Source organism: Eulemur rufifrons, chromosome 30, assembly GCF_041146395.1.
Source record: "Eulemur rufifrons isolate Redbay chromosome 30, OSU_ERuf_1, whole genome shotgun sequence".
NCBI classification, from domain to species: domain Eukaryota; kingdom Metazoa; phylum Chordata; class Mammalia; order Primates; family Lemuridae; genus Eulemur; species Eulemur rufifrons.
The window spans coordinates 88,392,364-88,419,483 of record NC_091012.1 but is presented as its reverse complement, the minus strand read 5'-3'; the positions used below and the strand labels follow the sequence as shown (position 1 = coordinate 88,419,483).

The 27,120-nt window shown below is 43.3% G+C and overlaps 1 protein-coding gene across 1 annotated transcript in view; it reads left to right on the top strand.

The window, feature by feature from the left end:
• Positions 1–27,120, top strand: part of SLC16A2 (solute carrier family 16 member 2) — a 109,874-nt gene that overhangs the window by 10,615 nt on the left and 72,139 nt on the right. The gene's annotated exons all lie outside the window — the stretch shown is intronic.

Here is a 27,120-nt window from a genome sequence, read left to right as displayed (position 1 = left end):
AGCCACCCCTTTTTCCTCCTTAGAGGCCAACAGTATTATCTGGTGTATGCTTCCGGAGATATTCTGTATATGTATAAACAATTTGTGTGTGTGTGTGGTATACCCTACTTTTAAAGTATAAATGGTAGCCTATCATCCACATTATCTTTCACCTTACCTTTTATACTTCAAAATATATCTTGGTTATTGTTACCTATTAAGTCCTTAAAGTCCTCATTCTTTTTTATAACTATACTATATTCTGTTATATGGGCATATCATAATTTATTTAATCAACACCTTACTGATGGACATTCAAGCTGTTACCAATCTTTGACTATGGGCTTTAGAGTCAAACAGTGCTAGATTCAGATTACTTACCGTATGGCTCCCCTTGACAAGATTTCTAAACTTCTTAGAGTCTGAGTTTTCTCATAGGTAAAATAGGGATAATAATAGCACCTATTATTACTGGTGTGGAAATTAAATGAGATAAGGCATGTAAAACATCTAGCATGCAACCTGGCACATACTAAGTGTTCATTAAGTGTTAGTTCTCTCCCTGCTCACAAGCCCTTATCATACCTTCCACCTCCAATTCAATTAATCTTGGTTCAATTCAAGTCAATAGGTCTTTGTTATGTGCTAGCCTGGACCTTGGATGAGCCAGAGAAGGAAAAGGGTCCCTCAAGAAGTTTATAATTTCTTTGAGAAGATATAAGATACAGATCACTGCTAAGTAGTAAAAAAAAGTGTGAGTATATTAAAGGAATGCAATTTTTGTGCAGTGATGTGGAAAGGGAGAGATGAGCATGAAGGCCAGAGGAATCAAGGAAGGTTTGCTGGGAGAGTAGGAACTTGAAATGGGTTTAGCTAAGTAGAGAATTGGGCAGTGGCGGGGTGGGGGTTGAGAATTGGACAGTTCAGTTGTTGCTCAGATTCTGGATCTTTGCCCTCTGGGAGCCCAGTGAGTCACTGTTCCCCATTAGGCCTTTCCCAGCAGGTGGGGTGGGGTGGAGGGGTTGGCGGAGAGGAAAATACTGAAGACATTTGGAGAGAAGGGCACGGGGAGGGGGGATGTCTGGGCATCAGGCCAAAGAATGAGGTGCCTACAAATGGCTGTGGCCCAGCCCGCCCAGCCCACACCACCTGCTCTTCCATGTCAGCTGCTCAGGCACTTTTTCTAAGAGGTCTGAGGGGAAGAAGAGCATTAGTAGCAGCAGCTCTCAGTCCCTCACCCTAGGTCCTAACCAGGCCTCCAGATTCTGTGAGCCGTAGGAGAGGGAAGGCTATTAAGTGATAATAATCCCTTCTGTGTATGGTGCACTGTAGTTTACATCTTAGTTTATGTTGATCCTTGCAACAGAGGTAGTTGTGAAATAAAATACCCAGTTTAATCTCAACATGTGCCAACATCTTTGGTAACATTAAGTGCCATGTTGGGGGGCTCTAGAAAATAAAAAACCAACATGGTTTGTATTAGGGAAAAGTTCACTACTGGGAAGGACTGCATAGAGATTCATACTCCTATTTTACACTTGCAGAAAATGAGCAGCAGATTGAGGGCAAGTGAGTGGCCTGAGGTCACACATTAATATTTAGCAGAGCTGGGACTGGAACACAGGCCTCCCAATTCCACATTCCATGGGGAAAGAAATGTAGGAGCTCCCTGAAAGCTGGAATAGAATTTTTCCTAAACTTAGTAGCAGCCTGAAGCTTAAATGTGTGGGTAAGAAGCAGTATAGTATAATGAAACAAAGAAGTGGGAGTCAAAAAGTATAGGGGCATGGAAATGGGGGTCATAGAAGGAAGTATCTGGGCATAGCTAAGGTCTGCTGGCTGGGATCAAGAAAGAGCACTGGACTGGGAGTCAGGAGGCCTGGGTTCTGGTTCTGGCTCTGTTACTAGCTGTCTTTGTAACCCTGCCAAGTCCCTTCCCCTTTCTGGACCTCAAATTTCTCCAGTTATGCAATGAGAAATTTGGGCCTCCCAGGGACTTAGTAGTGTTTAGAACCAATGGTTTCTACAAACCAAAGAGGCCTAGGGAACTTCCTGGCCAAGGGGATGAGGGTGATGGGGAGTGATGAGGTGGTGAAAATGGAAAATAGATCCTCCCAAATTTGAGCAAAGATGAGTTTTGGAAAGGATAATTATCCTATAGTTTCTATGCAATCTCCTTGGAGAATTCCATGTGAGAGAGGCAAAAAGAAAGTGTATATATGCAAGTGAGCAAGCACCTCAATGCAAAGCTAAGATTTGGTGGGACAGATTGTGGTATGCTGAGTCAACATCCCTGGAAGTCTCTCTTCAATAATCTCCACCTTAATATCACCTTTCTAAGACCTTGGTTTTATTTTTAAAAAGTGCTTTGTGTCTTATGGTTGGGGTACTATTGAGAATCCTCCTCTCATAGAGCCCACTTGAGTGAGCACTGACCCTGGAGTCAAACTCACTGGATAAATCCTGGCTCCATCATTCACTATCTGTGTGTCCTTGGGCAAAGCACTTAACCTCTCTGTGCCTGTATTCCCTCATTTGTAAAAGGGGGATATTAAGAGTACTTACCACATAAAGTTGTTAAATGGGTAGATGTCTATATCTGTATATCTATTAATATCTCTAGCTAGCTAGCTAGGTTAGAACAGTGTCTGGCACATGGTAAGTACTGTGTAAATGTTTCCTGTTTTTATTATTTACTTAATAGACTATAGCTCATGAGTCTATATAGCTGGGCCTCAGAGAGCAAGTGTAACCCCAAGTGAGCCCTAGGGAGTTCAGCATTACTCAATCAGGAATTCAGAGGAGTAGAGGTGCTTTATCAAGGCACCATCTGTACTATTCTGATGTTGGCCATGCCCAGGACCAGATTAAGAACTTTAGAAGTTCTAAGCACTGTTTTTCCGACTGCCAACTTCTAAAAAAATTCATTAAATCTGTATTTTTCTCATTTTGGGGTGGCCTTGCTTCACTGGTGACCCAAGCTCATGCTTAGTCCACCTGTTGGGTAATCCTGCAATGACCACACCAGCCTGTAAGCTCCTTCCTAAGCTCTGGAGGGAACCAGTGACTGTGAGTGGTCTATATATCCACAAAGAATGGTTTTGAACCCAAGCAGCTCTATCCACAGCAGGGTGCTCTGTGTCCTAGCTCCTGAGAGCTTTCCCTGCCAAGCCCCATGACCTCCTTGCCAGTTGGGACCTCCCATCCTGTTACTTGGAAGGATGGTTTATCTTCTGGGGCCAGGGGAAGGGGAGGACAAATGCCTGGAAGTCCCAATAAAGCCCCCTGAAGGAAGCTGTAAACATTAGCAAGTTAAAGTTCTGGTGACAAGTTGAGATGACTGAACATTGTCATGATAGAGAAGGGGAATGGTGAGGATCTAACGCTTCCAGATGACTAGGAGACCAAGCTCCTTCCTTGATCCCTGACTCCCCTATGGAATTCAAATTAGTGATTCTGGAAAACCTAGAGTGACTATCAGTATCTCCATTACTCTTGCAGCTTGACCAGGTTCTAACCATTTAAAAGATGAACAACAGGATAACTGTATGTTCCAAGAGCCAAAGTGTTCTTTGCCTTAACCAAGATTTTGCCTATGGAAAGACTACTGAAAACCAAGTTTTTCTTAGATCCACTTGCCAAACAGCTGAAGAGACCTGGTGACCTGCGTCAGGAAGGTCAGCAGCACCCCAGATATGTTTATTTGCTGCCTTGCCCAGGGTTGACACCACTCACATTCAGGCCTAGCCATGCCTGTGCTACCTGTCCTCCTCACCAAATATCTCAGACATGGAAGGCTCAGGGGGAACTGGTCAGACCAGATGTTGGGAGCCCGTGGCTTTTCGGAAGTGTAAGATAGATCAACAGACAGCCAGAGGAGAGAATAGGGAGGAAACAAACCTATTGTTCCAGATTCTAACCCCAGGAAACACCCCCAAGGGTTCCAGAGTATCACCTACTCAGTGAGGCAGTGGCTCATCTGTGTCCCATAAGTGGACCTGGCTATTATCTCCAGGCAGGACCAGGAACCTGAAAGCTACTTTCTAGATCATGGCTCAACAGAGACTAGCGCTGGCCTTGAAGCCCTCTTCCTTTTATGGAATTTGTTTTAGGACTAATAGAAAAGATGGCCTTGGAATGGGAGGTCATAAAGAAGACCCCAAAGTTCAGCTCTCCTTTGCCTTACTTCTCCATGTGTTGTGTGGTATATGGTAAGGCACAGGGTCTCACATCAGATAGACCAGTGTTAGAGTCCTAGCTTTGCCATTTACCTTATCTGCAATCTTGGCCAAGTCGGAGCTCACTTTTCCTATCTGTAAAAAAGTGGCAGTGGGAAGGTCATAAACCCTATCTCACAGTCTTGTGATGAGAAGAAGGTTGTGACAGTCCTTTGAAAGTAGCTTTGAGCCTTCCATATGAATTATCATCATGGTTGCCACATACATAAGTTTATCTGAAGTGTGAACTAAAATAAAATCTTAAGGCTCACCCCCCACCTGCTTACTAAATGGACCCCCTTGTAGCCAAAGGAATATCCTAAAACTAAGTTGCCTGCCAAGAGGAGGGAGGTCAGACATGCTTCATCGTGTCCCCTTTTCTTCTTGGGGACATCCTTTGTAGCTCACTAACAGGCCTAAGGGTATGCAAGACAAACCTACAGGTCCTCAATTTACACAACAAATATATATCAGGTGACTTATCTCTGATAAACAACCCCCTGTGTTAAAACATTCCAAGTCTTTAGACAAAACTTCATGTCTTTAACCAATTACAAGTCAAAGAATATTTAAACCCACCTATATCCTGTAAGCCCCCACTTCAAAATGGCCCACTTTTTCAGGTGAAACCAATGTATGCCTCCCATGTATTGATTTATGACTTTACCTATAACCCCTATCTCCCTAAAATGTATAAAACCAAACCATCACCCAACCACAGCAAGTCCACTTGCTCAAGGCTTCTTGAGCGTGGCTCCTGGTCGTGATCCTCATATTTGGCTCAGAGTAAATCTCTTTAAAATTATTTTACAGAGTTTGGTCTTTTTTCTCCATTAACAGAAGACTGCACATGTGTTCATGCATGTATAGCTGGATTGAGACATCACTCATGATGCACACATGCATAAGCAACCACTTGAAATGTACAAAATTCTACACATACATCTGTCCTTAATTGTGCACACCCATACACATTTCTACACATTTCTCTTTCTCTCATACACATACCCACACACAAACAGATGTATATGTATCTATGTGTGTATGTATATGCACATGTGTATATATGTACAGCCTAATAGCTGCACAAAGGAGCATACTATACCCTTCATCTTCTCCCCAGACTATCCAGTTTTCTAAGGGGTATGAGAAGAGGCCCTGTTTGTAAAGGCCCCCACTTCATACTGATAATACCCCTTTTGCCCTGGCTGGGGCTTCTTCCCTGCCTACATCTTGTTTGCAGATTAGCACAGCTGTTGCCAGAATTCAAGCTGCAGTGTGTGTTATCCACATGTCTGGAGAACATAGATCCTTGTCCAGTTGCTCTGTGAATAGCACTACGACTCTATCCTGCACAATATATTTATAGCCACGTTTGTAAAGAGCTGACAGCATTTTCAGATTTTTTTTCAAAACATAATTAATCCAGTCACAAAAATAGTCATTGAGGCCCACATGCCCTGAAGCTAAATAAAATTAGGCAGCAGGCCTAATGAAAATTAGTTACAGAGCCTAAATGAAGTTGAAGTTGAATCTCCCCCCCTCCATCCTTCCTCCCTTTGCCACTCCCTTTTATTACAAGGATCTCTGAGCCTAGGTTGTGGGGCATGGTACCATGGAGTGTGTTTGCTTCAGAGAGAGCCAGGGTCATCAGAGCCTAATGTTTTGGGAGAGAGAGAGGAAGACGAGGAAAAGGAAGAGAAAAGTGAGGGTATTTAGGATTATAAGCAGGAGGAGCATAGCTGGGGAATTAAATGGGGTGAGACCAAAAGGAGGAGGGTTGATGCCCACTTTGAGGCCAACTAGAATTTTGGTGGCTGGATAACTTTTCAAACCAAATGGCAGAGTTCCCTAGCCTCCCCTCAATCACTGGTATGTGGGTAAATTGTTTTGCTTATTTGCAAAAAGAATCCCTAGTAATAGAATAAATAAAAAGAATCCCTGATAATAGAATAAATAAAAAGAATCCCTAGTAATAGAGTTGAAGAGTTGAGCATGGTTAGAGAGCAAGATGGTTTCCTAGGAAGGGAGAAGGCCTGGGCCTAATGTAATGGCCCCATCCTAGGCAGCCTAGCCATGGCCCAGGGTGAGGAGGAGTTTAGGTAGGGGGTAGGGTTGTCACATTTATTATTCAAACTGGGATACTTTTGAGGGTGAAAGGGGGCACTATTAATATAATGCTGAGATAACAGGCATAAACTAGGATTGTCCCAGGCAAACCAAGATATGTGTTCATTCTAGGTTTAGGACATACTGCTCCAGCTTGCTGGAAAAGGGCAAACTGTAAGGGCTCCTCACAAGATGCTTTGAAAAAATGTGTGTGTGTGTGTGTGTGTGTGTGTGTGTCTGTGTTGTGGTTGGGCAGTACAGGGAACATTCAGCCTTTCAGCCTTGGGACTGGAGATTGTTTACTCTGAATATGAATTCATTTTCTTGTTGCTGTCCATAAATATATAATGGAGCCCCTTCCCAAGTGTGTTTATTTCCTGATCAGCTTCAGAAGAGAAGAGATTCTGTGTGTGTATGCATGTGTGTGTAAGTGTGGCTTTGTACATTGTGTGTATGTTTATGTCAAAGTCATGAAAGTGTGTATGACTGTGAATGGGAATGTGAGTATATCCAATTGTGTATAACTATGGGCATGTATGTGTATATATGGATGTGTGTAGGGGAAGTGTGTGTGTGTGTGTGTGTGTGTGTGCATACGTGCTCATGCACACATATGAGCACATGCAGGGTAGAGCCAGGCCTGACCCCTGGTTCATTGAGTTATGAACTACTTAACTTCCAGAGAGCAATCACGTAGACCACCACCTCATTTTACATGTGAGAAAATTGAGGTATGTTTAATGAGACCTACACACTTCTACAATTTGCTTAGCAATGGCTGAGTGTAGACTAGCAACAGTCAAAGGAACCAGCTGCCAATCCATGCATTGGAGTATAAACTCAGCTGTCTTTAAGGTTTCTGCAAACAATGGGTACTTGGCAAGGGTGGGAAGAAGCTGCCTAAGAGTAAGTTTGAGGTGTGGAGGTGTCTGTAAGGCCTAGACTTGAGCGCAAGGGGAAGATTTGACAGACGGCCATTCCCATAGGCCTGTCTGCCTGGAGGCTGTGCCAAGCAGTGGAAACTTTCCAGGGCTTTGAATATCATTCAGCCCCCTTATCCCCACCCCACAACCTACAGATATGGTTTGCCTTGGAGACAAACCTCTTTAGAGATCCACTAGATCTCTAAACCTCTCTCCGTTAGAGATCCACTAGAGGCCTTCACAGGATACAGGCCAGACGTAAGCTGAAAGTGTCTCCAGACTGGGCAATAAGGCACAGGAAGGCCTCCTCCTCACCCCCAAGTCCCTGCTCTTCCTGACACTGCCCTCATCACTTTGGGATCTGGACAAGTGAAATGGCTAGAGATGCCCAAGAAGTGTTAGGGTTGGCTGTTGAAAATGGAATTTGTGCCCCCAGGAGGAGGGTGGATGGCTATCTCATTAGCCTTGGCCTATTTTATCTGAGGCTGAGGAATTGGTTATGCAAGTTAGGATATCCCAGTGCTAATGAAGCCAAAACTCCAAACCATGGCTCAATCCTCATCTGAACAAATACAGATTGTTTGAGCCTCTGTTTAGGCTGTTCCCGTTTGTCTGACCAGTCACACAAAGGATGAGGCAAAAGAGTGTGGGGTGTTGCAGCATAGCTCTGACAAAGCAGTCCAGGTCTCATGATCCTAGTGATATGCCAGTTCAGATTCAGCCAGTATTTATTGAGAATTTACTATGTGCCTAACATCATGCTAGACTTTTACATGTATTAATTATATCATTGAATCTTCACAAGACCTCTGTGAAATAGGATTAGTCCCATTAAGATACTTGAAGAGGTAAAATGGCCTGCTCAATGTAAAACAGCTAGGCTGGGCGCGGTGGCTCACGCCTGTAATCCTAGCACTCTGGGAGGCCGAGGCGGGAGGATCGCTCGAGGTCAGGAGTTTGAGACCAGCCTGAGCAAGAGCGAGACCCTGTCTCTACTAAAAATAGAAAGAAATGATCTGGACAACTAAAAATATATAGAAAAAATTAGCTGGGCATTGTGGGGCATGCCTGTAGTCCCAGCTATTTGAGAGGCTGAGGCAGGAGGATTGCTTGAGCCCAGGAGTTTGAGGTTGCTGCGAGCTAGGCTGACGCCATGGCACTCTAGCCTGGGCAACAGAGTGAGACTCTGTCTCAAAAAAAAAAAAAAAAAAAAAAAAAAAAGAGGTAAAACAGCTAGTAATGGGGGAGTGAGCATTCAGCCACAATTCTGCTTGACTAAAAGAAATTATTGAGAGCCTACTGTATGCCAGGCACTACTGTGCTAGAAGTTTTCCATGGATTCCATTTAATCCTCAAAATAACTCTATGAAAGGATACTCCTCCCCCCCCTTTTTTAAATCACATAATGATATTGAGGAACAGAAATGTTAGGTAACTTATCCAAGGTCAAGTGCCAGCACTCACAATAGATCCAGGATTCAAATACAGGCCTGTGATTCCCAAGTCTAGGCTGGTCTCTTCCCTGCTCCTCTGTGGATATGTGATTCTATATCTAGATGATTCATAAGACCCCTTCCAGGTTTGAAATTCTAGAGGTCAGCAACTCTGTGACAATCCTTTCTCATGTACTCAAGCAGCCTTGGGTCATTTGGCTGAGATCCCCTGTCATTCTCTCCTCCCCGCTAGAGTCTCTCCATGTGTGGTACAGAAGAAGAGTGGGCAAGTAGTCCCCAGTCAGCTCAGGCTGAGTTGGCCTGGGGCTCTGACTCAGCTCCCCCACTCCTGGCCCCCAGGTCCCAGGTGAGGTGCTTTCTGTAACTTCCAGAAACTTCTGTAACATCCAGAAACTTCTCCAGGCTCTAGGCCTGGGCCCTGTAACTCTTTCCCACTGTGAAAAACAGGAACTATCTCCTTAAATTGGCAACAAGAAAGACCTACAAAAGGGGCCTGGGGAAACTGCCTTCATGCCTTGTGTGATTGTACCCATGTCTGTGCTTCTCTGGGTGCTTGGTACAGCCAGGAGGAGTTGCAAACAGAGGTCAACCTTTATTCTGCATTGTCCACAGCCCTCCTTGGTGGGCTCAGATGAATATTTCTTTCCCTGTCAACTCCATCAGACCTTTTCTTCTTGGAAGCTGCTGATGGATTTTCCATCCCTTTCTGTACCTCAAACAAAAGAGGAAGATAGTTTGGCTCACAGAGCAATATTGGTGAGAGTCCGGTACCCAGTGTGTGTGTGTGTGTGTGTGTGTGTGTGTGTGTGTTTGGGGGCAGGGGGAGGTGGTGGTGTTAGTCAGTCCCAGCAGAGTTCTACCCAAGATCTGGAATGAGCCAAGATACTTGTGGAAGTAACATCTGAGGGAGAGGAGTTTGCCTGGGAGAACCCTGAGCAGCAACTGGAAAATTGCTACAGGGAGAGGGGCTGTGGTTCAGATAGTCCCCCTCCCACTCCTCCTTCACCTTCTCTTGTCCTCATGCCCTCTGTCTTTCCCCTCCATACTGCCTCCCTCTTCAATCTTTGTTGTCTTGGCACCATACCCTGACTCTGGCTCCTCCACCCTTGTTACTTTATACAAGAGAGGGAACATGCCACAGAGAATCAGACAACATGGGTTCTACCACTATCTGCAAATTTCACCACTATCTCCCTGTGTGACTCTGGGCAAGGTGCTTTACTGCCCTGAACCTCAGTTCCCTCATTTGTAAAAAAAAAAACAGCTTGTTTTTAAAGGTTTGACACAGGGTTTAAATGAAAAAAATATATATACAAAAACATCTAGGAGATTTCTGTTGCTTGTTTTGAGGATCAAATGAGAGAATGAATTAGAAATAACTTGTTGAGGCCTAAAATACTGTTTACATAGGAGCAGTTGCTATTGTTAATATTCTCTGCTCCCTGACTGCCCTTTCATAGATATAAGAATTCAAATTTACCCAGCTTGGCTGATGTCCTGTCCCCCTTCACTGTTTGGTCATCTGCTTCTGCAACCTCTGTGTCTATGGCAGAGAATCACAGGATTCCCATTGAGTCCTCTTTCCTCTCCGATGGACAAACTTAGCTGGGCTTTTCTGCACAGAAAGGCCTTCTCATCTCACTCACAGGAGCGGTGACAACTTCTAGTCAATGGAAACCAGTAGGAGAGATTTATTTGGAAAGGTGCGACTTGTCTCAGAAGTTATTATTAGCCCATTATTACAGATGAGGAAACCAAAGCTCAGAGAAGTGAAGTAAAGGACACATAGATAATAAATGGCAGATTCTAAGTTGTCTGTGTGTGCGTGTGTGCATGTGTGCATGTTGAGGTGGGTAGGAAGTTTATCTGGAAGCATATGAGAGGTGAGGAATCTGGATTCGCTATTAAGATAAGCATCAGTCTCCAGGAATCAAATAAAACCAGGCAGCAAGCCTAATAAAAATTAGGCAGTGGACCAAAAAGATACTAACCGTGCACTACTTTTCTGTTTCCTTCTCTATTTGGCTTGGGTTCCTGCAGGAAGACTCATTTTGACTCACTATGTATAGCACATTTTGCTAGGTGCTATGATGGGGGAGGGTCAAGGGGAGAGAGAGAACTAAGTTTCATGTCTGTATGTCCCATGTCTGTATGAACAGACATACACACACCGTGCTCGAATCAAGGGAGACCATGACAGATAACAGTAAGAGCTAACAACTGAGTATAATGCTTTATAAGGAGACATATAGTGATTCCAACACCTAACACAACGCACTGTTTGTAGTTAAGTACCCAATAAATGTGTATTGAAATTAAATGAGTGCAAGGGGTGGGAGAACATGGACATATTTGGGGAAAGGCATTGAGGACAAGAAGGGCAGCAGAAGAAAATTAAGCCAGCAGGAAGAACTTTTCAATTTAGATTCTAAGACACCGTGACAGATACAGTTCTCCCCAAGCCTTTGGGCTCAGCCTCCTGCCTCTAGTCATGCTAGAGAGATGAAGGTCTCTGTCTATTTTCTTACTGTCGGAAGTTCAGATTTTGGCCTAAGGCCTGGGTGAAGATGAGGATGACAGAATGACAGAGTTACCTAACTGTTTGCAACAGAGAATGCATTCTTCCCCACCCTGTCCTGCCTCAACATGTAATTGAATACCTCTCCCTTTGCCACCCCTCAATAGGCTTTTGCCCTTGTCCTCCTACATAAGAGTATTAAGTTAGTGACTGACTTACTCAAATAAAAGGTTGTCCAATATTCAAGGAACCTTAGGTATGTCCTTTGGGTCTGAACACGTGGTCAATTTCAATCTTTGTGAGTTTTCAGAGAGGTCCGCTAACTCCCTATGTGAAAGAAATGCCCAGACCTAAGTCATATGAAGGTAGTTACATGATAAAAAGCTTTTTGAATGGTGACATTGATAACCATGATAAAGTACTTGGTCCAAACTTGCCTTAGATTTATAGAAGATCAGAGCTAGAAAGTCCTCAATGGTCATTCAGTCCAGTGGTTCCCAACCCTGGCTATCAAAAATCATCCAGGGAGTGTGTTAAAAATACAGCTTCTCTGGGACTCATGATAAACCTACTGAATCAGACCCCAAAGTCTGTATTTTAAATAATCTAATCAGGTGATTCTGACAATAGGACAGGTTTGAGAACCATTTGTCTAATTGAATCCTTTGATTTTTTTCAGACGACAAAACTGAGGTTCAGAGAGGCAGGGGGAGCCTACATCAAAGCGGCTAGACAGGAAAATAAGGGCAGAGCACCTCTGCCTTACTTCTCACCATCCCCTCTTTGCATAGAACACCCATATTATATTCCCTCATCCTGCTTGATCAATTACTTGTCCTTTCATTTCTCCAGAACTGTGAGTACTATGATGGTGGGACCATGTCAGATCCATCTCTGAGGACTCCAAGTCCTTGAACTTGATCCTTGAAACCACGCTCCGAACTTGTTGGGCAGGTGCACATTCTTAGACCCTATGTCTCTGTTTTTCCAGGGCCAGGGCAGGAGCCATAGTGCCTTCCTTCCTTCAAAAAGCAGGGCAGGCTGCAAAGTTTCAAGTGTATATGCTGGCAGAGATCTGTCCAGAGCCGTGTGGGAGCTGGGAGGCTAGTTCTCGTGCTGAGGGAGCCAGAATGTCTAGTGGTGGCAGGTTACCTGAAGCTTGGGTTGGGGCTGACTGTCTGTTTGTTTATCTCGAAGAATTTTGGACTCATTCCCATCACACTATCACTGGCGGCAGCCTGAAGTGCAGGATAATGACATGCTTTGAAAACTGCCCCAAACGTCAATTACACAGCATTGAGACAACCCCTGGGAGTTGTTCCTTCATGTCTACATCGTTAGCTGGCTTATCACTCTTATAGCACTGTGTTTCACCCTGCCTAAGTCTGTAGGGCTGCCCAGAGCCTCAGCCTGCTGTTCTTGGGGCCAGGATAGGAAGTAGAATAAAAAGATGGCTATTGGAGGCAAGGCAGTGCTGACTGTTTGGTAGTTTGCATTTTTGTACATTCAGATGATCTCAGTGCCAAGCTGGGGAGGGGAGTATGGAAGAAGCACTGACTGTCTACCTAGAACCCTGGGTTCTAACCTCACCACTGCCATGTTAATTTGCTGTGTGACTGTGGACTAGGCTCTTACCTCTCTAAGCCTTAGTTTCCCCACCTGTGCCATGAATAGGTTAGACTCAAAGTCTTTCAGTTCTGGTTGAGGGATACTAATGCAAGAGCCAAGCTGTAGAGTCAGGGGTGGGCATCTAATGGGTGATACTTATTCCCTGCCTTCGTGGTGCCCTATTCATCCTGTATCTTGAGACCACTCCCCAAAGGCTCAAGATATGACTTCCAAAGCAATTTGCATAATATGTTTGCACTCTCCCGTGCTGGCTTAGTACTGGCAATGTCTCAGTGCACCCTGGCTCCCCTGCACTCCAGCTATTTCAGCTTTTCAAAGGCAACCAGATCCAACTGAAGACTACTTTTCCACTGGATGTGGGTGCCTGAAAATGTAGCTAACTCTGCTTTTTAGGATCCCCTCCGTGGTCCTCTCTTGCCTTGCTCTGCAACATCTGTGGGGCTTTTCAGCACATTGACTCCCTTAGCCACACACCCCTCTAACTAGGTCACCTGCTGGCACTGACTCAGTGCCAGCAGCCTGTGGTTTCTCTGACTGGAAAGGCCTTGATTCATCCTGTTGTGAGGAACTCTTAAATTTGGCAGCTGTTTTGCTCTGGGGATTTCTCCCCTGCCTTCTCCTCCCAATAACCCTCCTTCCGTTCTCTTCCCCACCCTCCCCCCACCCTATCCCCTAAGGAAAATGGGATGGTCTTTGTCTTGAAACAGGGCACTATAGACTACCAGGAAGGTCCACCCTTCCTCCACCACTACTGATAGCAACAAAGGCTATCTTGGGGAACCTTAGCATCCCCCAAAGCCATGACTAAGAAATAGATAATCTAGCAAAATCATGCATTTGCTATGCCAGCAGACATCAAGACAAATCCTCTGGTCACCTCCTTCCAACCAAATTGCTTTCCCTTAGCCTTTCCTATTGAGAAACTGTGAACCTTCCCCCCTACTCCCATTATATGCCCCAGGGCCTAGCACAAGGCCTGGCTGGTATATAATAGATACTCAATAAATATTTGTTGAATGAATAATGACTGAACAAGTGAAGACTAAACAGACCTAAAAGCCAAAGGAAATAATGCTAGCTGAGTCAGGAGACCTGGATCAGCCCCTAACCCATCTTGTAACCTTGATCATGTTACTTCCTCTCACTGGGTCTAAGCCTCTCTCTCTGTAGAATTTTGTGCTGAACTCGGTGATCCCTTGGGGATCTTCTATGCCTGGTAGTTCATAACTCTGTAATCTCTACTCCTGTACCAAATACCACTCTGTCACCCTCCTCCCCTCCATGAAGTAAAAGAAACCTCCATCTAGTCATCGGATAGTATTGGGACATGCTGATGGAAAAAAAACAAACATAACTCTGGGTTTTGGACCAAGCCAATTTCAGAGAAGTCATTGTCCCCCACCATGCCAGGAGGGATTGCTGATTGGATTTCACCTTCATGACTCAAATGCACAACATTCAAGGTTCCCTGATCCTTGCCTCCTCTGCCCTGTCTTTGGTGTCCCTTGAGAAGTGTGTTGAGCAAACTGTTTCCTGGGGTCTGGTAGTGGTTGGAGTCAGTAGGCTCCTGGAGATCTGGAAGTCCTGGTCACGACAAAACAAAATCCTTTTCTGCAATTATAAGCACATAGATCTTAATTTCGAAAGTCTCATCCAGCCATAAAAATATACATGGGCAAACCTGCCTGGAATTAAAGGGAACCAGGCAGAAAACCAGAAAAGGTAGAATGTCTCTTAATTGACATTCTTGTCTCTTGGGATTGAGATTCTATGGGGCTCTGTGGGTGAAGCACATGAACTTGAAGTGTTTTTTTTAATTTAAAATGACCTTTAAGAGACCTTCCAATCCTGGAAATCTATTAATATGATTCTCTGATTCCAAATATGTAACCAGTAGAAAGGTGGTTTGTCTTCTGTGTGTTCTTTTAGTGTGAGTAAGGCTGGAGCTGGGATTGGGAAGTGAGTATAAGCATGTGTAGTGACTTTCAGAGGGGAGGTAGAGGCTGCTGTTTCAGGAAAGGCAAAGCATATTTATTTATTTATTTATTTTTATTTATTTATTTTTTTGAGACAGTCTCGCTTTGTTGCCCGAGCTAGAGTAAGTGCCGTGGCATCAGCCTAGCTCACAGAAACCTCAAACCCCTGGGCTCAAGCAATCCTTCTGCCTCAGCCTCCCGAAGTAGCTGGGACTACAGGCATGTGCCACCATGCCCGGCTAATTTTTCTCTCTATATATTTTTAGTTGGCCAGATAATTTCTTTCTATTTTTTCAGTAGAGACGGGGTCTCGCTCTTGCTCAGGCTGGTCTCGAACTCCTGACCTCGAGCGATCCACCCGCCTCGGCCTCCCAGAGTGCTAGGATTACAGATGTGAGCCACCTCGCCCGGCCGGCAAAGCATATTTATGAGACGAAGAATGTACGCAGCCTAAAATATATACTCAATAAATTGAAAATCTGGTCTCCTATACCTCCCTCCCTCACACAAACCATTAGACTCCATGATCAAACATCAGATTTGAGCTAGATAATCTTTGAGGTTTGTTCCAGTTCTGATGTTTTTTCTCTGACTCTATGAGATTATTCAGACTTGTAACGCACTTTTCCAATGACTCCCCTGTGGTTACTTTCAATGTTTTATTCCAGGCAAGGAAAAAATGACTGTAAAGTGGCTAAACGTTGGTAGCCTTGGCTGTAAAGTGACATGGAAGGTTGACAGTGATGATGCATGAATTATGAAGTAGGGAGAACCATTTGGATTCTCTGAGCCCCATAGATCAAGAATGGATCATGAAGAAATGTATAGAAGTATATGAGGGGTACTTGCTTATAGTGATGTGCCTATTGGCATTGAAATGTCATACCATGGGACCCCCCACCTTTCATGGGACAAATGTCTCATAGGAGAATGTGACAGTAAAAGTGCTACACTGATCAAATGCCTTTGGTGTATTTGAGCCTTCCTGGTGTTATAAATAGGAGGGAATGAGCCTAGATTCAAATGTGTCATGCTGTCAGAAAGAGAAGGGATGTGTTACCATTTCTAAGGAGCTTGGAGGATCCCATAGTTGGGAAAAGGGCCAAAGGAGGCCCTCTATTTCAAGAAGAGAAAAGTTTGATGTCCCTTTCCACTGTCAGAGTATAATTTGAGCTAAATGACTATTAACAGGTTGCTCCTTGTCCCCCTTGGATAATGGTGAAATGACCGGAATAGAGTTGGCAAGTCCCTCAGCCACCCTCCAGACTGGACAGGCATGGAGGCTGGGCCAGCCCACCACCATTCCAACTGCCAGTGTGCTCTCTTCCCTGGAGCAATACCACCCATTCTCAGCAGGGTGGATTTGGGAACTGGCCTGGAGGGTGGCAGGCTTTCCCTCTTGTCCTGCTGGGGCCAGTCTTATCAGCTCCCATTCTAGGAAAGAGGAGTACAGACATGCCTGTAGCTCAGGTACCATTTTGAAGCAGGGAGCGAGCAATGAGCAACACAGAAAGGTGAAGGCCTAGAGCATGTGAGAAGCTCAAAGGTTGTCTAGTGCAATGTTTTTCCAAGTGTGCATTGTAACCCATGAAATTAATTTAGAAGGTTACAGTCTGCATTTAAAAAATAAAATGATTAGAAAATGTCAGTCATGTAGAGATCATTATTATTTTGTGAAATTTGTTTGAATTATATATCACACATATATATATCACACATATGGTTTTAAATATATCAGTTATATATACATTTTATATTATATTATGGCACATATGTGATAAATCCATATATATTATTACATACATAAAATATATAGATATATAAATATACACAGGTCTTCCTTTACTAATGCTCACGTGACATGGTTTCAAGTGTCCTCCGCTTACAGTCCACTCTCCTCTGGATACCCTCAAGTTGGTTCTAAAGTGTGGGGCCCCAGAACCACAGCAGTCCCCCAGGTGTAGTCTGCCCAGAGTAGAGGAAAACACAACTGTCTCCTTTGTTCTGACCAGTATATTTTGGACAACTCAGTTTCGAAACCCTATTTCCAATAGGGGAGCACTTCACAACTTGATATCTATTGAACTTACAGTTGCCTAAAACTCCTAGGTATCTCTCATACATGTCTCTGCTAAAGCCTGGCTCCCTTATCCTACTGCTGTGCAGGTTGCTTTTTAATTCTACTATAGAAACTGTCATTTGTCTCTGTTACAGTTTACCTTTCATCTTGACTTACCTTTTTTTAATCCACTTACACATCCCATCTATGACTACCTCATTCACATTTAAATCTGGTTTCATTGGCTCACATAGCCCTTGCTCAGCAGGTCATATTTATTTTTTTCCAGATCATTCCTTTTTTTTTAAAAAAAAACTATTTGTTTATTCATTCATTCATTCATTTAGAGATGGGGTCTCACTTTGTTGCCCAGGCTGGAGTGCAGTGATTATTCACAGGCATGATCATAATGTACTATATCCTCGAACTCTGGTGCTCAAGTGATCCCACCTCAGTCTCCCCAGTAGGTGGGACTACAGGTATGTGCCACTGTGCCCAGCTTTTAACTAATATTTTGCAATTGATACAGAATAATTATACATATTTATGGGGTGCATGTGATATTTTGATACATGCATACAATGTATAATGATCAAATCAGGATAATTAGGATATCCATCATCTCAAATTTTTATCATTTCTTTGTGTTGGGGACAGACCATTCCTTTTATTGCTCATCTATTCTTCCTCTGTCTGACTACCATTATGCTCCCATTCCAGCCAAGCTGATGTCCTCACTATTTTTCTCCCTGTACCCCAAATGTACTTCTGCATCTGGGCTTTTGACTACACTAAGCCCTCACTAATGCTACCCTCCTTGCCATAATCCATATTTCATGGCCCAGTTCAAGTCATTACACCTTCCATGATGCTTTATTCAGCAGCTCTACATCATATTAATCTATCCTCTGAATTTCTAAATTTCTATTGCATTTCTTGTATTTTGCTTCATAATTTTATATGTCTCATTATCTGTATCAGAGGTGGATGGCTGAGTCATACAAGTGGGCACTCCAAAGCTAGACTATCTGGTTTCAAATCCAACTCTACAATTCTATAATTTACTAGTTGTATATCCTTGTGCAAATTACTTAATCTCTCTGCATGTCTTAGTTTCCTCAAAATCAGGATAATAACAGTATGTATTGCATAGCATTGCTTGGTGGTTTAAGTGAATTTATATATATGATGTACTTAACAGTACCTGGCACATATAAGCATTCAATGAATATTAACTTTCGTTATGATTATATACTGTATACTTTCATATATTTCATTTTATTTGATCTGGGAGTCCCTGTTTTATAGATGAGCAGCTACAGCTTAAGAGGTTAAGCAACTTGTCGGCCGGGCGCGGTGGCTCACGCCTGTAATCCTAGCACTCTGGGAGGCCGAGGTGGGCGGATCGTTTGAGCTCAGGAGTTCGAGACCAGCCTGAGCAAGAGCGAGACCCCATCTCTACTAAAAATAGAAAGAAATTATATGGACAGCTAAAAATATATATAGAAAAAAAATTAGCCGGGCATGGTGGTGCATGCCTGTAGTCCCAGCTACTCAGGAGGCTGAGGCAGGAGGATCCCTTGAGCTCAGGAGTTTGAGGTTGCTGTGAGCTAGGCTGACGCCACGGCACTCACTCTAGCCTGGGCAACAGAGTGAGACTCTGTCTCAAAAAAAAAAAAAAAAAAAAAGAGGTTAAGCAACTTGTCATACAATATATATCATATAACAAGTGGGCTGTCTGAGGGTTATTGGAAGATTAACTATAAAGTAGAGTAGAAAATGCCAAGGGCCATGAGAGGGGGAAGCAAAACATCCCTAGGAATTTAAAAGCTCTTCTGGCTGGGGAGAGTAGGGGAAGCTTGCTGATGGTAAGAGGAAGCAATGAGGAAGGGGTAAAATAGGATTGGCCTTGACAAGTGTCTGTCTGGCCATTCCAGGCAGAGGGGTCCAAGTGGGTGAGGGGTGGTGGAAGAGGTGGGGTGTGGCTCCTCCTACATTTTACTTCTGGTATAGAGGACATGGTCAGAAGCAAGAGGAGAAGGGACCTGAAGAGGAGACACCAGGGCATAGCAGCCATGCGGGGAGCAGTCAGAGGTAGTTCTGCAGCATGGGCAGGAGTATAGTATGTATGTGAGAGAGGGAGGAGAAGAGCCTGCAGTGGCAAGACAAGGCTTTGACTTGTGTTCCAAAATACCTACTCACAAAATCCATGAATATTTCACTACTGCATTGGGCTCTTACAATCCTTGATTGATTAGCCCTGGCAGCATTATCAGATAAGCCAGCTGACCTCTTTGGAAAGCACACATTGTCTGCTCAGTTCTGTGTTAGGCTGTGGGGAACTGAAGAGAAGGAAGAAGCAAGGTATCTTCCCCAAGGACCTTCCAATCTATGTAATTTACTATAACTGATTACGTGTCAGTTGTGGTTGTTGCATGGTGAAGTTGTTATTTAATAGATTGTGTCCTGTAATTCATAAGTAGGGCTGTGGGGGAGAGGCAAGAAGTGGATGAAGAAACTGCCAGGTGGTGGGAGGGCAATGGCTGGGGAAGAAAGTGCAGAGAAGGGAGATTAGGAGTTAGATTGGAGGTGAAATAAGGTACTTTTTTTCCTTCCCAACTGGGCAGCAGGCCAGCCTTAGACTTCAGTGTGTGGGCCAAGATTCTTGGCCAGGCCTGAGTTTGGAAGGTGGTGAATTGAAATGTAGTTACCATGTACACTTCTACCTCAGCTCCCTGGGCCTTCATCTGCCCAGGAGGAGAAATAGGAATGAAAGAAAGAGTAGTTGAGATGATTTAAGCTACTTGGGATGCTGCCACAGACACACTTGGATGTCAAATTAAGATAGTTCTCACTGTACTACCACTACCACTACTAAGAAGAAGAAGAAGAAAAAGAACAAGAAAGACGTGTGGTGCTACCAATGCTACCAGCATTCTAAAAAGCCTACAGTTGGGCACTGCCCTTGCCTAGTGGGCTCACAATTGAGGAGAAACTAAAGACTGTTTCCATGCCTTCCAATCTGGGCTGTGGGTAGATAATACCCTGGAGCCGCACCTTCCCAGCGGGCTGGGTTAGCAGTGCTCTTTTGCACTCTCCTGCAGGCCAAACCTTTTCCATGAAATGGCAGCAAAGCCACTGACTCCCTTCTGCCTGGTAAATTTCTAAAATGTTGAAGAATTTGGAAGGACCCTTAGGGACCATCAAGTCTGACTCCTTCATTGTACTGGTAGAAGCATAGGGGCTCAGAGAGAAACAGGGACTTGACCAGAATCACACAGTAAAGCAGTGGCAGAAATGGTCCTAACCCAGGTCTCCTGGCTCATAAGCCAGTGTGCACTTCCCACAGCATCCATCTCTCCCTACTTCCTATCCCTCTACCTCCACCAACTTCCAATCACTTGACCAAGCTGGCATCAGACTGAGCTTATGGACTTCCTCTAGAGCAGTAGTTCTCAACCCCAGCAGCCTATCAAAATACCCTGGGGAGCTTTAAAAAAATACTAATGTCCTGGCCCTACCCTAAAGTAATTGAATCATCATCATCTATAAGGGATGGAGTGATATTTTACAAAGTTCCCTAGGTGATTCTTTTTTTTTTCTTTTTAAATCTTCTATAAAATTTTTTTCTTCTCTTTTTCTTATTCTTTTTTCTTCTTTCCCCTGCTACTATGTGAAGGCATAGGTGATTCTTTTATATATATATTTTTTATTTCTGAATATTATGTGGGGACAAATGTTTAGGTTACATACGTTGCCTTTGCCCCATCCAAGTCAGAGCTATAAGTGTGCCCATCCCCCAGACAGTGCGCATCGCACCCATTAGGTGTGAATATATCCATCCCCCCCTCCTACCTGTCCGAGAATGTACACTTAATATCAAAAATCACTGCTCTGTGGAAAACAAGTCTCCTCTGTGAGGAGACCTGAAGGGCCAAATCCCAATGAAGCAGACTTCCCATCCACTGCTCCACTGACTGTAGGCCACCCTCCACCTCAGCAAGTCCCCCAACCCTGTTATGTGGAAGGCCTAGGAGTCAAAGGGCCTAGGAGTCAAATTATGAGTTTCAGGATCACTGTTATTGTTGTGAGCCACATTGACCCTCTTGTCATTGCCTTTTCCCTCATCCCAGCTCAGTGGTATTTGATTTCCAGGCTTCTTACTCTTTACTTATCACAAAGGCCTCTAAGGAGACCGCCTGCCTCCAGTGGGAATCGATAAACACTTTGCCTCAGTTTCTGATTTTTCTTAGAGGCCTGAACCAAGGCATGTCTATTCTCTGGCTCCTTCCAAGGGGGCTGAGTATCTAGAACCACCTATCAGCTTTCTTCCCATCGGCTTGCCATTCCCACAGAACTTGCTTCCTAAGCACCATAATTTTAGGGAAAGCCAAAACAGAGCAGGGAGAAGGGAGACACAGGGCACTGGGACCCCCAGTACCCATTTAGCTCTTTGCCTGTTGTCTTGCTGGTTCTAGGCCCGTAGTTATGTATAAGCTTGAATCGCCCAAGGATAAGTAAGTAGAGATGTATTTCTTTTTCTACACCACCAAGTGGTCTTTCTTTTTTCAGAAAATAAGATTTATTGAAATATTCAACAAAATTAAACATTAGTAATACTAAATAAAACATCCTTTTTTTTTTGTGGGGAAGAATTTTTATTAAATATAGTGGAGCCAGACATTTAAAAGAAAGGGACTCTGGCCGGGTGCGGTGGCTCACGCCTGTAATCCTAACACTCTGGGAGGCCGAGGTGGGCGGATCGTTTGAGCTCAGGAGTTCGAGACCAGCCTGAGCAAGAGCGAGACCCCATCTCTACTAAAAATAGAAAGAAATTATATGGACAGCTAAAAATATACATAGAAAAAATTAGCCGGGCATGGTGGCGCATGCCTGTAGTCCCACCTACTCGGGAGGCTGAGACAGGAGGATCCCTTGAGCTCAGGAGTTTGAGGTTGCTGTGAGCTAGGCTGACGCCACGGCACTCACTCTAGCCTGGGCAACAAAGTGAGACTCTGTCTCAAAAAAAATAAAATAAAAATAAAAGAAAGGGACTCATAGAATACAGAAAATTAGTGACATACATTGCTTGGCTTACAACATGGCAATTACAATTTGGTAATACAAATTGTAGTATATGGAACATCCTTTTCAACACATTACATAAACCTATCCTCATAATCAGACTGGAAGGGATTATCAGTAATGTTTGGGAACATATAGTCAATTTGTTTTTTTAAGTGGTCTTCTCCCCTCCAGCTTTATTGGGGCCTAATTGACAAATAAAAATTGTATATATTTAAGATGTACAACATGGGTGATTTCATGTATGTATACATTGTAAAATTTACCACAATCAAGTTAATTAACATATCCATTACCTCACGTAGTTACTATGTATTTGCGTGGTGAGAACACTTAAGATCTATACTCCTAGCAAATTTCAAATATAAATTAATAATATAGTATTAACTGTAGTCACCATGCTGTACATTAGATCTGCAGAGTTTATTTCTCTTATAACTGAAAGTTTGTACCCTTTGACCAGTACCTCCCCATTCCCCATAACCCCCAGCCTCCGGTAACCACCATTCTACTCTCTGCTTCTGAGTTCAACTCTTTTAGATTTCACATATAAGTGAGATCGTACAGTATTTGTCTTTCCCTGTCTCACTTATTTCACTTAGCGTAATGTCCTTCAGGTTCATATATGTTGTCACAAATGGTAGGATTTCCTTTGATTTTTAAGGCTGAATAATATTCCATTGTGTGTGTGTGTGTGTGTATCACATTTCCTTATCCATTCATCCAACAGACACTTAGGTTGTTTCCATATCATGGCTATTGTCTGTTTTTTTTTTTTCTCACCACTATACTAATGAGGTCATATGATGGCTATTGTGAATAATGGTTCAATGAACATGGAAGTGCAGATATCTCTCTCTCTTTTTTTTTTTTTTTTTTTTTGAGACAGAGTCTCGCTCTGTTGCCCGGGCTAGAGTGAGTGCCATGGCGTCAGCCTAGCTCACAGCAACCTCAAACTCCTGGGCTTAAGCGATCCCACTGCCTCAGCCTCCTGAGTAGCTGGGACTACAGGCATGTGCCACCATGCCCGGCTAATTTTTTCTATATATATTTTTAGTTGGCCAGATAATTTCTTTCTATTTTTGGTAGAGACGGGGGTCTCACTCTTGCTCAGGCTGGTCTCGAACTCCTGACCTCGAGCGATCCACCCGCCTCGGCCTCCCAGAGTGCTAAGATTACAGGTGTGAGCCACCGCGCCCGGCCCGGCAGATATCTCTTTGAGATACAGATTTCAATTCCTTTGGGTATATACTCAGAAGTGGAATTACTGGATTATATGGTAGTTCTATTATTTTTAATTTTTTGAGGAAGCTCCATATTGTTTTTCATAAAGGCTGTACTAATTTACATTCCCCCCAACAGTGTACAAGGGTTCCCACTTCTCCACAACCTCGCCAATACTTATTATCTCTTGTCTTTTTGATGATAGCCATCTTAACAGGTATGAGGTGATATCTCATTGTGGTTTTAATTTGCATTTCCCTGATGATTAGTGATGTTAAACACCTTTTCATATACCCATTGGCCATTTGTATGTCCTCTTTGGAAATATGTCTATTAAGTTCCTTTGCCCATTTTTTAATTGGGTTATCTGAGGTTTTTTTTTTTTTTTTTTTACTATTAAGTTGTAGGGGTTCCTTATATATTTTGAATATTAACCCTTTCCAGATAAATGGTTTTCAAATATTTTCTCCTACTCCATAGGTTGCCTTATGATTTTGTTGATTGTTTCCTTTGCTGTGCAGAAGCTTTTCAATTTTATGTAGTCTTAAAACTACATGTTTTGGGTAATTGTTTATTTTAGCTTTTGCTGCCTGTGCTTTTGGTGTTATATCCAAAACTCATTGCAAAGACCAATGTCAAGGAGTTTTTTCCCCTATGGTTTCTTCTAGGAGTTTTATGGTTTCAGGTCTTACATTTAAGTCTTTAATCCATTACAAGTTAACTTTTGTGTATGGTGTAAGATAAGGGTCCAATTTCATTGTATTTCATGTGTACATCCAGCTTTTCCAACACCATTTATTGAAGAGAACATCCTTTCCCCATTGTATATTCTTGGCACCCGTGTCAAAGATTAGTTGACCATATATGCTTGGGTTTATTTCTGGGCTCTTTATTCTGCTCTATTGGTCTAAGTGTCTATTTTCATACCAGTGCCATACTGTTTTGAATGCCATACCAATATAATATAATTTAAAATCAGGAAATGTGATGTCTTCAGTTTTGGTCTTTCTCAATAGTGCTTTGGCTATTCGGTCTTTTGTGGTCACATACAAATTTTAGGATTTTTTTCTATTTCTGTGACAAACACCATTGGAATTTTGATAGGGATTGCATTGAATCTGTAGAACACTTTGGGTAGTATGGACATTTTAACAATATTAATTCTTCTGATCCATGAACATGGGGTATCTTTCTATTTATTTGTATCTTCTTCAGTTTCTTTCATCAATGTCTTATAGTTTTCAATGTACAGATCTCTCACCTCCTTGGCTGAATTTATTCCTAAGTATTTTTTTATTTTTGATGCTATTGCAATTTTAGTCTTTTTATGCCCTCCCTTGGTTAGATTTCTGCTCCTTCCTCTACCTCCCTCCACCTATGACTCAGTACCCAGGAATTTGCTTGTTAAATCTCCTGGACTGGTGTTGTGTGGGCTTTTTAAATGTAAAATCAAAGCTAGAGAAATAAAGAAATCTCTTTGGGCCAGTGTTGTGGGAGAATTGCTTATTCTGTTCAGTGCCATTGGTGATGGGTGGACTGGAGTGCCCAGAAAGCTCAGCTGGCTCACCAGAGCCCTGCCTGGGTCTCTTCAAGCCAGTTATAAAATCCTGCTCCGGCTTCTACCTGTAACTAAGCCCTGACCTGGTCTTTTTCTTTTTTATTTCAGCATATTACAGGAGTATAAATGTTTAGGTTACGTATATTGCCCTTGCCCTACCCGAGTCAGAGCTTCAAGAAAGACCATCCTCCAGATGGTGCGCACCACACCCATTAGATGTGTGTATGACCTGGTCTTCATCCAAAGTTTTTCCTGCCTCCTATCAAGGCGAGAATCTCAGAGGTATCCTGGGAAGGAGAGGCTGAGGCAGTGGCCCTGTGGGGCCTGGAGCTGGGTTGAAAGTCATGGAAGTCAGCAGACAGAAATGCTGACTAGTGGTGGCCTCTAGTGGAAACAACTTGCAGAGAGGGCTGCACCCTCTCCAGTCCCTGGGGTTTTGCAAGAGGAAACACTCACTGAAGGGCAAAGTTTGAGTCCCCACCACCACTGGGGCTCTAGGGCATTGTGAATTTTGGGGTTCTGCCACTTAGAGCTGTGTGACTGTGGGCAAGTGGCTTACATGCATTCTCAGTTTTCTCATCTATGAAGCAGGTACACTAAAATATTTGCAAACCATTTATCTGGAAAGGGTTAATATTCAAAATATATAAGGAACCCCTACAACTTAATAGCAAAAAATACCCCTCAAGTAACCCAATTAAAAATGGGCAAAAGAACTTGATAGACATATTTCCAAAGAGGGCATACAAATGGCCAACAGGTATCATTGCAGTTGTGTGGAGTAAAGCAAGTTAAGTATATAAAAGGCGGGGGGAGGTAAAAAAAAAAATGTTAGTTTCCTAACCTTTCCCTATCCTGGTCCCAATAGTCATACCCCTTGTTGGAAGAAAACGATTGTATCTAACACTATCTTTAATTCCCACCCCACCTCCTTGGCCATTCTATGTTTTGTTCTGTGTTCTCCAACTCAGGTGATTAGGAAGATAGGACGGATAAGGAGTGTCTGGAACAGATAAGGGTCTATACATTCAAGGTACCTGGAAGAGCAATTGGAGTTGAATGGCTTTGATTGCAACTAGTGTGGGTGGTATGAGCACATTAGCACACAGCAGAGCAAGCACTGAGATGACAGGGCCATGAAAGGAAAGAGCCAAGACTTCAGAGAGAAGCTTGGTGGTGCCTGTCCTTTTCTGTTTTTTCTCTCTAAAGACTCAGAGCCCCAGCTGGGCCTGTGGGTATGGGGAAAACAGTGGCAGCTGGGCAAAGAAGAGGCATAGTAGGTGGAGTTCTGTGGCACCCATGAGAATGCACCTTGCAGACCTCCAACTATAGGGAGCATAACTGACCAAAGGCCTTGGCTGCTGCACTCTGAAATCTGTCCCAGCATTTGCACCAAGTTGACTCCTGCTACACAGCAGAGATACTAAGATAGGCCCATTCTTGGGAGGCATGGAACTCCTCTTACTGCTGACTGACCTGGGCTTCATGAATCTCTGATGGCCTTGACAAGCCTTCCTTAGAGTGCAGGGCAGACTAGGAAGCTTCCACCCAACCTTCCTCCCTTTCTCCCCCACTCAGAGTCAGATTTACATCACAGTTTCATAGCTCTCCTAACCTTCCCAGATTCCCCCACCACCTGCTCTCATTTCCATTAATAAATCCTTGCACATTTAATCCCATTTTATTGTCAGCTTCTCTGAGGTCCCAGACTAACACAAATTATGACCATTGTGAAATCAAATGTATTGGCCTGGAGTCTGGACCTGTACCCAGGGTCCTGTGTAATAAGAAGCCTCAGGCCACCTTTAGAAAATAGTAAGCAGATTTCTAAACATTGGAGAAGTATCCCGAAGGTTTGGAGAGACTTTATGAATTATCCAAATTTATTGCCCTGCTTTACTCCAAGTCAATATCTCAGACAGATAAGTTTCTTTATTTTTAATATTCCAACTTAGTGTCTTATGTGCCTTTTCATGGAAGGTGATCTTTCCTCAGTCTAATTATACTGTAGTATTGCCTAAGAAGCATTCATTTCCTCCTATTCTCCATTTTGGAACTGAAAGTCAGAGAAATCTAGCTCCAGATTTGCCACTGACAAAGAGAACAAACTATTAGACAAATCCCAATACTCTATATGACCTTCCCTTTCTGAGCCTTAGCTCTTATATTTTGTGACTGTAACTTTTCTCTGTTTTTTTCAGTTCCATTACTCAGAACTTGTAGTGTTCAAGTTCTTCTAAAAGACAATAATGTGTTAGAGAAGGAGTGTGTGTGTGTGTGTGTGTGTGTGCACATGCCTGTTTATGATAAAAAGTGGGAGGAGAGAGGAGAAGTGGGAGAGAGAGATAGAAGGAGAGGGAGAGAGAGCGTGAAAGTGAGACATCTCCGT